Here is a 14993-nt window from a genome sequence, read left to right on the forward strand (position 1 = left end):
AGGTCCCTTCCCACCCTAGAAACTATGAAACTATGAAATCCAAATTGAATAGGGCCCACTTCGCACATCCCTAATAGTTATGGTACTGGACAGGTTCACCTATGCTCAGATCTTTCAAGAGTGGGAAAATGAAATCAGGTAGAGATATGTCCTAAACACAGCGTTAACTCTGGCCCTGAAGATGCCAAGGGTTCCTGGAAATGGCAGCAATGAGGGGGAATGCCATACTAAGTAGACATGAAGAACAACTATGAGAAAGTGCTATTGATTGTGCAAAGCGCCATAGACTTGAATGCCAGCATTCATCTGCAGGTGTGTTTCCTAGGTAGTTGTAGCTTGATATAAAGCAGCTCATTCCCTGAGGGACTGAGGATGTCTCATGTCAGTATTGAGTCCCATGGTTTGCGGTAACGGATGGGATGACAAGCACTGTGTTAGCATTCATGAAACTGGTCTCTAAGGCTTACTGGGGGCTAAGTGAAGCAGTGTTTCAGAAGGAATCCTCAGGGGAAAGACAAAGGGGGTGGAGGGAGCATTTAGAGAGCTGGAGATGATTTATGTGGAGTAGACTCAGGGTTTACTTCGACCTGACTCGGGCCAGGTCAAAGTAGGTATTACTTACTACACCTGATCTAAACCATCAGCAAAGAGAAGATGTTAGACTTTGTGGTGAGCTCATTGGCCATTGCCCAGCGTACTGTGCTCAGAGAAGCTTGATTCTGATTGGTGGGCTTTTCCCACCAATCGGATAACACTTGGCAAGGGGCTTTCCCGCCCCTACCCAGGGCAAGGTGAAGAGTCTGGACTGGGTTGTAGACTGGCTCCACCTTGCCCTGATTGGTCCCTTTACAATCTGGGGGCAGAGCCTCCGGAGGGGATAAAAGAACAGCGTGCTGGACACGCGGGCAGACGTGCTGAGGGACAGAGGAGAAAGCGGGGCTAAGAAGAGCTGCGGAGGAGCATCCCAGTGGGCAGATGCTGTTGCCTTGAAGAGCCCCTGAAGACCCCTCTCGCCAGACAGGCACAGCGGATGGCTTTAGCCCATTGGTGCATAATGCGGCGCACGGGGTGAGACCCTGGGAGCTGTGTGAGGCAACTCGGGTCTCCAGCCACTTGGTGCACGCAGCGGTGCACGGAGGTTGGAGACCCCTGCACAGAGTGGTACACAGAACCCCAGACCCCAGAGCTTCACGAGGCAGCTCGGGTCTGCAACCCCTGGTGTGAGGCCAGGAACCCAGAGCCAGCAGTGTGGTGCAGCAGGACCCTGACCCTGGGAGCTGCTTGAGGCGGCTCAGGTCCACCATTTCCTGGCATGCAGCTAAGACTTGCATGCACGCTCAGTGTGTTGCTGGTCCCAGGCGGGGACTTGGGCCTCAGAGCTGTAGAAGTGGCTTGAGCCCCCATCTGTGAGCAGCAGGCAGAGCCCTCAGTGCCTGAAGTGGGGCACAGGGCTGCAAGGGGATTGGAGCCAGAGGCCTGCATCTGTGTCAGCTGAAAGAAACCCTGGCTGGGGTAACAAGGACCCTCACATTGCTCATTGGAGCTATGAGTTATCGGGGAAAGGGTTCCCACAGGGGAGGAAGCCCCTGGAAGGGGGTCTAGCAGAGGGCCATGTGGGAAAGGGTCCCTGGCAAGCCTGCAAAGGGCTGAGAGGTTCTGGGGCCCCTTCTTTCTCCCCTTTTTGGAGCAGTGGCAAGGCTCCTAGCACCAAAGGGGAGTCTCCAGTACTCACAGTGTTGTTGATATACCTAAGGGTGTGCAGGCGTCGCATATTTTGTAGGTAGTGCCTTATATTTTGTTATTTCTAATGTGAGCTGTTGTTTGATTGTTATTTATTGTATATATATTTACTTGTCTTGTTGAATCCCTTGTTCATACCCTGCCCCCTGTGGTTTGCCAGTATTTATTTGCTGTTCACCTATATTTACTTGTTGCTTAATTGGACTTACCTGTGCTAACCTGTTTCAGATCAGTTACTTACCTGTGCTGGGTTCAGGGCCATTGGTGGCGGTATAATTTTGTAGTTGCCAATTATAGAATATAGCCTTATATGTAAAGTGTATATATTGTATATATTTATTACTATCATTTTTGGGGTTGTGCATGTGTGTATGCATGTATAATATTAATGAACATGTATAAAGTTAAATTATTTTTTCTCCTGGCCTGACTCTATAGAGAACAGAGGGAGTGAGCTGGTATTGCATATCCCTCTCACAGCTCTCCTGCCTAGCCACCCATCCTTTCTGTTTGGAGAGGGGAGCACATACTTGGGTGCACCTGGGTTACATTTTATCATATAGTACTTATCTGTCTGATTCCAAGAGGTTTCAACAGTATACGTATCAGTAGAGTGATGATATGTATGCTATTGCTGTATCCAGAAAAAAAGACTCGAGGTTCTCTTGGAGTGGGGTATCTTGTCCGATTTCCCATTGCTTCAGTGCTAGTACTGGTTAAAATATAACAATAAGCAATTATTCTGTTGGCAAGCCCGGTTTTTACAAAAACATTTTTAACCAGGGAGAAAAAAAAAAGCACTGAAAATGATTTTTCTAATGTCCAAGGCTTTTTCTTTAAACAGAATCTGAACATATTTGTTTAGATTGTTTTGTACTTCATTTTCCAATACCCAGTATCTGCTTTCCAAACTTTGTCAGTCAGAACTTTAAGATGAAAAAAATTTCCTGTTTTTTTTTTTTTCCATGAAAAATTTTGCTGAGGAAAAAATACCATTTCTCAACCAGCTTGGCATGTTGACTCAGAAAGATGAACACTGATTCCCAAATCAACAATAACCAAACCACAAAAATCATTCTCAAAGAAATGATCAAAAGGGAAAGAAAAAAAGAGAAACCAAAAGAATCTTTTTTTTTTTTCCTTTAAGTAAAATATTCTGTGAAAGCATGTGGATTTTCCTGCTTCCAATTCCCTGAGTCTTCACAGAACACTGTAGTAATGTTACAAACCTAGTCGTAAAGCTGTGGTTGAATTATAGTTATCATTGTAAAACAATAATAACTATGCATATATTTATTATGGTGCATTAAGTTACAATGTGAGTAAATCTGTCATAATAACCATAGCAACTCTCTTAGCTGCACGGTAGGAATCCCACTGCATTATTGATAAAATCTGCTGAACTCTTTTCTCTTACCCTCCACAGAGCTGCTTTTCCATTTTATTATAAATGATGATTTGGTGATGCAAACCATATCTTCCACAGCAATAATTTAGTTTTTTGGTTTCCATAAGGTCTGGAATATAATGCAGGCAAAACCTTTTATAATTTAAGATGAAGGCAAGTAATAATAAAGACCTTCATGTTAGTCAAGTGTCTGTACTCAAGCTTCCTCTGAAATGAATGATTGCGAGAATCAAAGTCCAAATGAAGAGGATTGATATGTGGGGACTTCTTGAGCCCCCAACCCTGCAAATTACTCTTCTTGGGGCTCCTTGAAGGCCAAATAGATTTTGGACCATTCCACTTTCGGTTTCCTGTACCCTCCTTTGGAACATTTGGTGCTAAGTGCTGTTAGGGAGAGTGCACTGGATTAAATGGGCTAGTTGTTTGATCCATTCTGGCAATGCCCATATGCATCTGTTTTTATAAGGGTTTGCCTGTTGGTTCCCATTATAGGACTTACATCCATGTCTGAAAATAGCATTATGCACAAATGCATTGTGCAAATATATCGTACTTCTTTTTTGGAAAGTAGGAGATATTTCACTGATGTTTCAGGAGCGAAGATGACAAACTGCACCAAAGATTTCAGGTTTTTCTTTAGTGAGGGGATCCACATTAACTGAATATTGATGACACCTTATTGGCAGCATCTTGGAGCCAGATCAGCTGCAAATGAGGCTGACTCAGGCTGTGGTTAGACTAAGAGTCCAGTACAAAAGTTCATAAAATGTGGCTAACGGTTGGATACTAATGTCATCTTACCCCTGCTTCTGTCTTGAAGCTGAGTGCCAGAAATAACTCGCCAGAAAGTCTGTTCTCATGAATTTCTGTGGCCAGATTCTCAGCTGAAGAAGCTTATGTTTTAATTATACTTTTGAAAGACAAACCACTGGATCTTTTAAGAGTCACTCATTCATTGTTTCTGTAGGTAACATATACATACACTTTTATGCTCACACTTGTATGCAGAACAAAACCACACATGCAAGGGCACATGCAATGACTTATGTACTTACAGGAATAAAAAACTACTGCGCATACATACAGATACAGCCACCATCTATATTTGCTACAGTTATATATATATTTGCTATATTTGCACAGTTTAGAGCAGGGGTGGGCAAAATACTGCTGGTGGGGTGGATCCAGCCTACCAAGGGACTTGTCTGACCCATGGGGTCCCTTGGCCTGACCTGGCTCAGGCTTGGGGGGCAGCCCAGGCTGTGGTATGTGTGGATGGTTCTGCCGCTCCTGGGTGTGCAGTAGGGCTGGGCAGACTCACTTTCCAGCAGCCATGGCAGTGGCGGCTGCTTCTGGCTGTCACCACTGGACCCAGCACTGCTGCCCAGGCACCCTAGCTCATCCACCCCATACCCTTTGCCAGGGGCAGTGGATGGAGTGGATGGGCAGGGTCTCCCTGAAGGCCGGCCCTGGCCATGCACCCTGCCTGCACAGGTCCTGGCGGGCAGGGAATGGTGTCTGGGAGCACGATGGGTGGCCATGGCTACATCTGGGATTGGGATCATGGGGTGTTGACAGTGTGGGGCCAGGGCCTGGGGCAAAGCCATGATCTGCTGTCTGCACATCCCTGTGATGGGCGCCAGTTCCACGGGCAGGAGTATGCAGTGAACAATTCACAGCTCTGCCCCAGTCTCACGCTGTCACTGCCCCACAATCCCAATCCTAGCCCCGGTTCCAGCCCCAGCCCTTGCCCCACCCACCCATCCTGCTCCCCACCTGCCTGCAGCCCTATACCATCTGCCTGGCTGAGTGCACCCCACCCATGTGGGTCCTGGGCTGGTCTCCATGGAGACCTCGGGATTGCCAGGCGGTGACCGTGGTCCCATGGCAGAGTCACTTAGGGAATTTTGGAAAGCTGTTGCGGGGGTGGGGGGGGATGCTGAGATGGTACAGCAGAGCAGGGGAAGGAGGTGCAGACCCAGCCCATGACAGCTCACCAAAACTCCCTAAGTGGCCCTCTGGCCCAAATAATTGCTCACCCCTGGTTTAAAGAGATCCAGGTGCAATTTGATTGTTGTAAACTATGCTGAATCCTTTTGAATAGGATGGAAAATAAATCTAAAAATCAACTAATACATAAATAAAATACTTTTGTCCCTGAAGCCAGGTAACATGTGCCATTTTGTACCATAGTACTACTTTATTTTTTAAACAGTATTTTAACCATGTATGGTTCATAGATGCAGATAAGCTCCATTACACAGTATCAAATGTCACTGCCTTGTAACCAGTTGGGGAAAGCTATCTTATCAACAACTGTTTCTCATTTTAGATTCTGTATAGATACACCCCTGTATATACTCAGGTGAACTTATATTCTTTCTCTCTCGCGCTCTCTCTCTCTCCCTCATACATGCTGCTCCATGGCCCTGTAGAGAACTGATGTTCACCCATATAAGCTTTGCCAGAAGTGAATATGTTTCTTTGATGATTTTCCATTGTAATCATCCAACCTGGGTAAAAAACAAATAATTAATCATGGTAAGAAGAATTTTCTGGCTGAAGAAAATCACATAACACCTCCATTAACTTCTTACTGAGCACAGGAATCAAAGTTCTGTTGTTAATACTTATATTTTCTAATTACTCACAGATGACTAGACTTCTGTCAATGTGCAGCTGAATATTAGCTTTTAAGCACTAGCTATTTTATGCCCCATTTGTTTACTGGCTCCTTCTTCAGTCATTCCCAGCACTGAGGTAAAACTCAAAGAAAGTGGCTTGGTTTACAAGGGAAAGATTTAAAAAATTACTAGTTAGCTCTGGGAATAGCCATAAAACTGGTATCCATCCACCTTATGGTATATTTTTGGCTCATTAATTATTTCTAATTGACCTCTTTGTCCAAGGAATGGATATATCCTGTGTTAAATTACATTTTTAGAAAGCAGTGGTCCAGTTCCTCATCTGGTGTAAATTGACAGAACTTCACTGAAATTTTTGAAGCAACATCAATTCACACCAAGTAACGATCTAATGCTTATGTTTCTTATAGGTGGGTTCATCTTTTTAAAATTAATATAATCCAGACTTAGGTGTAAATGGTTTCAAGCCTCTGGACTCAGTTGAAAGATGTTGGAAACTGGGGTTACACATCAATTGAAAATCAATCAGAAAACAGGTTTGACTGCCTAACTACCTACCAGGCAATGTTGTGCAAAATAAAGTACTTACCCACTGAATCTGTTGGCAATGGGGAGAAGAAGGAAAAGAAACTAATGGATTGTTTTAAGTAAGATTACTGAGGCATCATGTCAGTTATACTCAATTGGACATCAGAATACCAATTCTCATTACTACTTATGTCCATTGTTTCACTAATTCTTTCCTTACGTGGAACTTATACCCCGGGCAGGTGACTAGAAGGGGAATGGCTGATAGCATCAATATCCACTACATATTGAAATGTTTAGGAAAGCCCTGCAGAGGGTGCATGTAGTTTCACTGTATAGCCCCATCCTCCTTACTCCATTTGTTTGTTTTACTCAGTTCTGACACCTTGTGTCAATTTTGCAAATATATGCTTAATTTACTTGTGTCATTTGTGTCACTTAGGTCAGTTAGCATATCACTAGTTCAGGACCTAACCATGTGTATAAATGTTTGCAACATTGGTAACTGACTGTAAGCTTCTAAAGACTGGAAGGGCCACTCATTGTATTGACACACTCAAGGGTTCCAGTGGAAAAATGGGTAATGTGTGGGTTTTTGTTTAACATAGTTTAATGTGGGGGTATCAAACATATGGCCTGTGGGCTGTATCTGGCCCATGAAGACAGTCTATCTGGCTTGACAGGTTACCAGCAGGTCACTGAAGGTTGGGAGGCATGGTTGGGGGCCATGTCCTGCCACAGAATCCAAGGACCTTGGGCCTCCGTGCACATGGTGATTGGCAGCAAGAGGGCAAGTGAAGTCTGATAAAGCCCTGGTCGCCCTCTGGCTGCTTTGTCCATCAGCTCTTCTGTGGGCCCAGCTCCTCAGTTTCTGACCCTGTCACTGCCACCACCACTGCATACCCCATGCCCCTTACTCCAGCTGCTGGCCCTGTCACCACCTTATGCTGGAGTGGCCATTGCCACTGCCACTGTTGCTGCATGCCCGGTGCCCTTTGCTCCATGCGCTGTGGCCCATACTGAAGCTAGAACTGCCACTGTGGCATAAGGCATGCGGTGGCAGCTCCAGCTCTAGCATGGGGCAGGCAGTGGAAGCCAGAGCTGAGCCACATTCCCCATGCTGGAGTTGCCACTGCCTCTGCCACACGCTCTGGATGGGAGGCAAAGCTGCTGCTACCACATGCCCCAGGCTGGATCTGGGTCTCAAGAAGTCCCACAGCCTGAATCCAGCCTGGGATGCAAGGTGAGTTTGACAGTTCTAGTTGAATGCAAGTTGTAACCAGAGTCTGTGCTACATCATACCTTTTTGTCACCCAGAGTGAGGGCTACTGCAGAAGTTGGCTCCAGAGGATAAGTTAGAGCAGCTTTCTTGGGACTGTGTAATGGTTGAACTGAAGACCATAATCGCCACAGCACTGAGCTCTTCTGCAGCGGCACACACCCATTTGCTCTCTACATCTAGCTTGCAAGTTCACAGAGGTCACAGGCACAGAGCTATAGCAGCGAATAGCTTTTTTTAAAGGTTGATGGCTGAACTGAGAAAGAAAAACTCATTTTGAGTTAACCTGGAATGAAAACTTTTGTCTTACTTCCTGAAACAAAAAAGTTTTTTTGGAAAAAAAATCATTTGCGATCAAACAAAATCATAGCATCATAGAAAATTAGGGTTGGAGGTGACCTCAGGAGGTCATTTAGTCCACCCCGCCCCACCCACTCAAAGCAGGACCATCCCCAACTAGAGCATTTCAGCCAAAGCTTTGTCTAGCCGGGTCTTAAAAACCTCCGAGGATGGAGATTCCACCACCTCTCTGGGTAACCTGATCCAGTGCTTCACCACCCTCCTAGTGAGAAAATTGTTCCTAAAACATTTCTTTCCATTTTTGGGTGTGCAGTCTTTTTTAAAAATTATAGGTAGCTAGATTTCAAACCAAAGCACTGTTTTGTGGCAATTGAAACACTTTCTTCTGAAGAACAAATGAAAATTTTTGACTTTTTAAAACTTGTTTTCTCTTTTCAGACAAATCTGCCAAATCCAATCTGAATTTGCAAATCATTTCAATCAGCTGAAAGCTGCTTCGCCCCCCCCCCCGCCAATAGATAGATTGCTCACTTGAAACATTACACCCAGCCCTATATGTGATTTTGTTAATCTGAGCTCTACACTGCTGCTGTACTTGGAACAATTTTCCCAGTCCTCTTTCATCTTATTCACAGTCCTTGTATATAGCCAGATTAGTAGCTAGGAACCAGAAAGGGGGAGCAGAATTAGCCCCACTACTTTTAAACTCTTGTAACTTTCTTGCTTGAAAACTGCTCAGCAATTTTGGATGTAGTTTCCAGGAAAGAGGGGTTAGGGAGATGGGATGGGAATATCATTCCAGATGGCAAAGCAGAGGAGGGACAGGAGAAGTTGCCAAGATCACCCTGGTGGGAAGCAGGGTGGGGGCGTGGATAAAAACCCTGTTTCCCAGTAGTGCTGTAGCTTCTACAAGAGGGACTAGGAGTCAGTATTATTATGGTGGCTCCCTTCTGTGAGGGAACAGTTTAGTTCCTACTCCAGTATTGGGAACATGGAAGAAAGGCCCCACTACTGGGATGAAAGGAAGATGAGCCTTCAGTTAGTCATGCCTTAGCCTGCCAGAATGAAACCTTACTTATACAAGATGCAATTCTCTGCTTTTGGGAGGACCAGTGCGAGCCCTGGGTTCCACTTAGGCTTCACTTAAGCACTCAAAATAGAGCTTAAGTGGTGCACAGACCTTGTTCTGGCTCTTTACACAGAGGCTAATTGAACCCGCTGTGAACCGTTTTTGTGCCAAACCCCAAACCACTTCACTCTGAGAGGGCTCCGCTGTATATTTGTGTAACTTCTTTTTCCCTGACCCCATTTGACATTTCCAGGAGCCCCCACTCCAGCAAAAGGAGCTGCTGTTCTCCAAGACTGTGCCATTGAGGGAGTTTGATGTATGAATGAATGTACACCGTGAAGTGAAAGGAATCTACTATACCAATATATTCCCAAGACCAAGAACTCAGGAAATTAGTTTGGGAGGGGAGAGTGGGGGGGCATCATCAAAGTTTCATTTGCCTCGTAGATTTTGCTTGAGCACATTAGCATTTTTCCTGGCTGGTGTGCAGACAAAAGCATATTCAATGAATGTTTCACAATTCAGGTGGAAGGCAGTGGATAAGAAGGAGTATCTCAGCAAATCTATGGTGGATATGAAAACACATTTAATTGCTGTTCCCCCAAACGCTGTAGACATTTCAAGCCTGCTTTGCCTCCCCTGCATTGTAATTTAATTGGTGGAAAGTGCTTCCTCTGGTCTCAGTTATGTGAGAATATAACATGAGATCCAGGTTGTGGTGAATTGGGCTCCACAGCACGCAGAAATGATATCAGATCTCAGAAGGGCCAAAAGAACTCAGACTTTCTGACTGGCATTCCATGACAGATGGGGACCTTCTTCTCTGAATAAGGTGACTTGTTTTAATCCCAAAGATATCCCATGCATTTTTCCTTCAAGGTATTATTATTGTTGTTATTTTTATTATTATTTCACATAAAGGATTTGTGGAGAGATTTGATCCCTGTTTCTTATCAAGGATATGGAAATTTAAGCTATTTACCAAGAATTAGAAGACAGTGGGAATTGACTATACATCAGCTACATTGTGGTAACTGCTTACATGCGTGCCCTTACCCTTCAGTAAGTAGAAGGTAAACCATACCATCTTTATCCTAAATGAAAGAAGGATGAGTTATTGGGGTTTAGTTTACTATGTGGTATGAGGATGTACATAGGCTGTTACAATGGAGCATCTGCTAAGTGGTAAAGGGCCTCCTCCTTCAACCTAACTGTGAATTGTCCATATGTCTATATTCAGATGGAAAGTCTTATTGATACAATTACATAACAATGTTTTTGTATGCAACACATAAATAACAACATTATTCGATGACAATCCAGTATTAGGAAGAAGTGATATTAAATGTTATTGATACTCTTTCAATTAATGTGACCTAATTATTGAACAAGTTCATTTTGTAACTAAGTTTCAAAAAGCTACTTTGTAGGGCTGTGTGAAGCTTTGGTCTCTGATTTGATTCGGCAGAGATTTGGCCCAATTCGGTGGCTGAATCTCTGAATCTGACTTGAATCGGAACCCTCCGAATCGATTTGGAAAGATTCGAAGATTTGGATATAGACACAGCCTTAAATGATTTTTCTACATACCTTGAGGTACCAGGCAACTCGTGAATGCTGAGATGATGGGGCAGATGGAGCTCCCACAGGAGCATGGGAGGCTCCCCAGCGCACTTGGCAGCAGACCTAGAAGTGGACCAGAAGCACTCCTGATCCACTTCCAGGTCCACTGGGGAGTGCACCGGGGCCCTCCCATGCCTCCATGGCTCAGTGACTGGTGCCTCCTGGGTTGGGGGGATCCCCCCCGTGGTCAGTTGCTGAGCTGGGGGGACATGGAGGGTCTCTACTGCACATTTTCTGGTGGACCCAGAAGTGGACCGGAACTACTTCTGCTCTACTTCTGGGTATGCCGCCGAGCACGTGGGGGGGGCCCCTGTGCTCCTGTGGGAAGCTGCATCCACCCCAGCATTGCAGCATTCATGAGCCGTGCTGGTACCTCAAGGTATGTAGAAAAAACATTTAAAGCTGTGTCTATGGCCAAAACGCTGACTCTCCAAATCAGCATTGAATCTTCAGATTTGGATTTCGCTGAATCAAATCAGGGACAACAATCTGAATCAACCAATCGAATCACTGTCCCTGATTTGGGCTGAATCCAAATCCAAATCCAAATTAAATATGGCCCATTTTGAACACCCCTACTACTTTGGCCAGTTTATGATACTTTTTTCTATTTTATTATACTACACTTACCTGAAAAGGAGTATTTCAAACACCCAGCCCTTTTGATATATTTATTGTGTCTGCTTGGTAGATTTCATATGCTATAGATTCTGAACTTTCATTAAAAGCAATGTCTCATGTGTGCACAAAAAAAGAAGAAATCATACCAATAAGAACAAACACACCCTTCTATAATGACCCAAATACAGTCACTAGAACATTGTCTGCCTGAGTCTGTAGACAGTCTCAGACAATCACTAAGAGGTATGAACTCCCATTTCCATCATTAGTCTCACTAAAATCTTAACTTTACAGACTTGTGATAACACTTAGATGTTACCATTTACTGTTTTAGTTCTACAAATAAGTATGATAAATATTAAAGCGTACATAATAATGACTGGTGTCAAGTCCTTTGCAGCTGCCTCAATATTTAATTGGGGTGGTGATGATTTGTGATGACATTGTGAAACTGTACCTTTCATGAGGGCATGGTGGATTGTAAGGTTGCAATGATGCCTTGCAATGTGAGGATCCTGTGTTATAACATGATGGTGTCATATCAGAATGTGGTAATATGTTACAGCAAGATAATGCTGCCTACTAGCACCATGAAAAATTCAGAATGCTCTGGCATGGCGATAGTTCCAGGAGGTTGAATTTGTGGAATGTCAACATCCATTGTGGGTCTACATGTTTGTTGTTAGCAGTGTCATTAGAGCAGACCCTATTTATTTATAGAATTTCCATACCCCTGATTTTTTTCAGTTCCAATGCAATTAAATCATGGAAGAGGGTCAGGAAGATGCTGGAAACATTTCCGATTTTGCAGGATTTTGACATTTGGGAACATTTTAAATGGCAAAAAAATTTTTTCAATAAAAAGTGATTTAAAATGACTCAGCACACAATAAAATCTCTTATTTTCAGCTGAGTAGATTGAGCACAACATTTTGGGTCATAGGGAAAAAATCCTAGTGTGCTTGACTAGCTTGCTGTATGGATGGGATCTGACCTTCACCTATGCCCTGTGGGGTTCAGTTCCAGCCCTAGGCTTTCATCTCTCCCTTATTTCAGGGTCTCTTCTACTTGGTCAATATACAGCATGGCAGTAATGCAAGCTCTGATGACATTTTCATTAAAGAATGCTACTTTGGGCACCTGCGGCTATTAAGTAATGGATTGTAATAGACTGTACAAAAAAGAAAGACTCATTTTGTTCTGACCTTGGCTAACAAATGGAAGTTATCATCTCTCTCTCTCTGTCTCTCAAAATGGGGTGAGAAGCCTTCTTTATGTTAATATTATAAAATATTTGGCTACAGGAGGGGAAATGAACAAGACTTGCATTCTATAAATGTTGCTCATGAAGTTCTAGATCTCCCTGGAAAGAAAAAATAAAATAGCCTCTCTAACAGGCTTTGAGTGAAATCAGGTTTGGCATTTTTGTGAACTGTCTGTCTCCCTCTCTGAACATTGTGATTAATAATACACAATTCAGAAGTGCCTTAAACTGACTCAGGCCAGAACAGAAAGAACCATTGGGTGTCTGTACATTAGGGGTGTGTGAAGTGGGCCCTATTCAATTCAGATTCAGATTTACCCTGAATCAGGGACAGTGATTCAGGGATCACTGTCTCTGATTCAATTCAGCCAAAGTTGAATCTGAAGATTTGATGCTGATTTGGACAATCAGGGATTTGGACAGACACAGCTTTAAATGTTTTTTCTACATACTTTGAGGTACCAGCATGGCTTATGATCACTGAGATGCTGGGGCAGATGGAGCATCCCACAGGAGTGCGGGGGAGCCCTCCATGTGCTCGGCAGCAAACCCAGAAGTGGACGGGAAGTATTTCTGGTCCACTTCCAGGTCTTCCAGGGAGCGTGCAGGCTCCCCCCCACCCACACCCCTCCAGCTTGGCAATTGGCTGCGGGGGGACCCTGGGTGCCCCCCCAGACCCAGGAGGCATGAGTCACTGAGCTGGGGGAGGTTCAGTGGACCCCCAGCACACTTCCTGGTGGACCCAAAAGTGGACCAGAAGTATTTCTGGTCCACTTCCAGATCTGCTGCTGAGCATGCTGGGGAGCCCACCACGCTTCTGTAAAATGCTCCATGTGCCTCAGCATTGCAGCATTCACGAGCCACCTGCTACCTAGAGGTATGTAGAAAAAACATTTAAAGCTGTGCCTATGTCCGAATTTCTGAATCTTTCCGAATCTCTCCGAATCAATTTGGAGGGCTCCGATTCGATTCGGAGAGATTAAAGGGTCCTCTGATTCAATTCGGATTTGGAGATTCAGCCACCAAATCAGGCCAAATCTCCACCGAATCGAATCAGGGACTGAAGCTTCGCACAGCCCTACTAGACATGTCCTCCGGGTTTTGGCAGGGGAGGGGGGCATTTTAATTAGAGTGGCTCCTGGACAGCTGCTCTAATTAAAACACTGCAGTGTGATGTGTATTAAGCATCCCACATTTCAAAATAGCCATGGGGGTGCTTTAACTAAAGCTCATCCGTTGAGTTTTAGTTAAAGTGCCCCTGTGGCCATTTCAAAATGTGGGACGCTTAATACACTTGACGGTAAGGCACTCTGGAGCATTTTGATTAGAAGGAGAGTTCCAGTCTGCAAGGAGCTGCTTTGGGCTCCCCATGCCCCCCACACCTCCCCTGCCCCACACACTGGGGAGCTGAGGCCTGGGGGTAGGGGACAGTGAGTTGGGAGTGAGGGGCACTGGGTTGGGAGTGGTCATTAGTGTTTTCAAATGGGTCCCGGTAGAAAAAAGGTTGAGAACCATTGCTATGGATGAAACTCCCCATTGCTCAGGAATGGCACAAACAAGGCCCCCCACCACCAAAGCCCCCATACTGAAGAAAAATGCTAGATAAGAGGTAGGTGGTGATCGTGCTCCCTGATCTGGAGGCCAGAGAACTGTCTGTCCAGGTAGATTTGTTGCAGGTATGCAAGGGCAACTGGAAGGCATATCATGCATCATGAGGTGCTGTGGTTATTGGTGCAATAATATACAAGAGAAAAAATCTTTACTAACAGAGCTGTTTCCTATAACTCCATCCTTTTGAGAGACCCCAAAAAGGGAGAAATGGGGCAGACTGCAAGGAATGAAGAGTCAATTACTAGATTAACCTTGCATAGTACTAACATCTAGGACCTGACTCCTGAGCTCCTAAAAACACAGGTCCTCACCACACAGAATAATAGATAGGTTTTAGGGTCAGTAGTAGGTCCTACATCCTGTCTGTGGGTGACATCGTGCACAACCTTGCATCTGGGTGTTACAATACAGTGTGTGCCAAGTGGGAACGTTATATAAAGCAACAGGCCCAGAGTGTCTCATGATGCAACTGGAGGTGAGGTTTCTAGAAATGGTCCTGTTTTTTTTTCAAATGAAACAGCTTTCTTAACATCAGGTCTGTGCTCTCTACACATGAAGGTCCAGAGCAAAAAGTGTGTGGATGGGTAGCATTTTTGAGATGCTAGGACATCCTGTTGCTAGTGGACAGACTTTACGCTGACCAAGGTATGTTAAAGCTACAAACAGCTTTGATTAAAGCCATAACTTGCCTTGTTTACACTAAGAGCTGAAAACTTGTTGGCTAATGTAAGTAAGTTTAATATTTTAAACACATATATATTTTCCTAGTGTAGAAAAGGTCTATTGTGGGTTTTTACAGTGCCTTATGAAATGCAGTTTTGATTTCAGTTGTGGCTTCTAGATGTTACTGTAACACAAAAATAAATAAATATACTCCCCCCGCTTCCCCTTCCATATTTCCCCTT

The sequence above is a fragment of the Gavialis gangeticus genome, unplaced genomic scaffold, assembly GCF_001723915.1.
Source record: "Gavialis gangeticus isolate Ggan-Ray unplaced genomic scaffold, GavGan_comp1, whole genome shotgun sequence".
Taxonomy (NCBI): domain Eukaryota; kingdom Metazoa; phylum Chordata; order Crocodylia; family Gavialidae; genus Gavialis; species Gavialis gangeticus.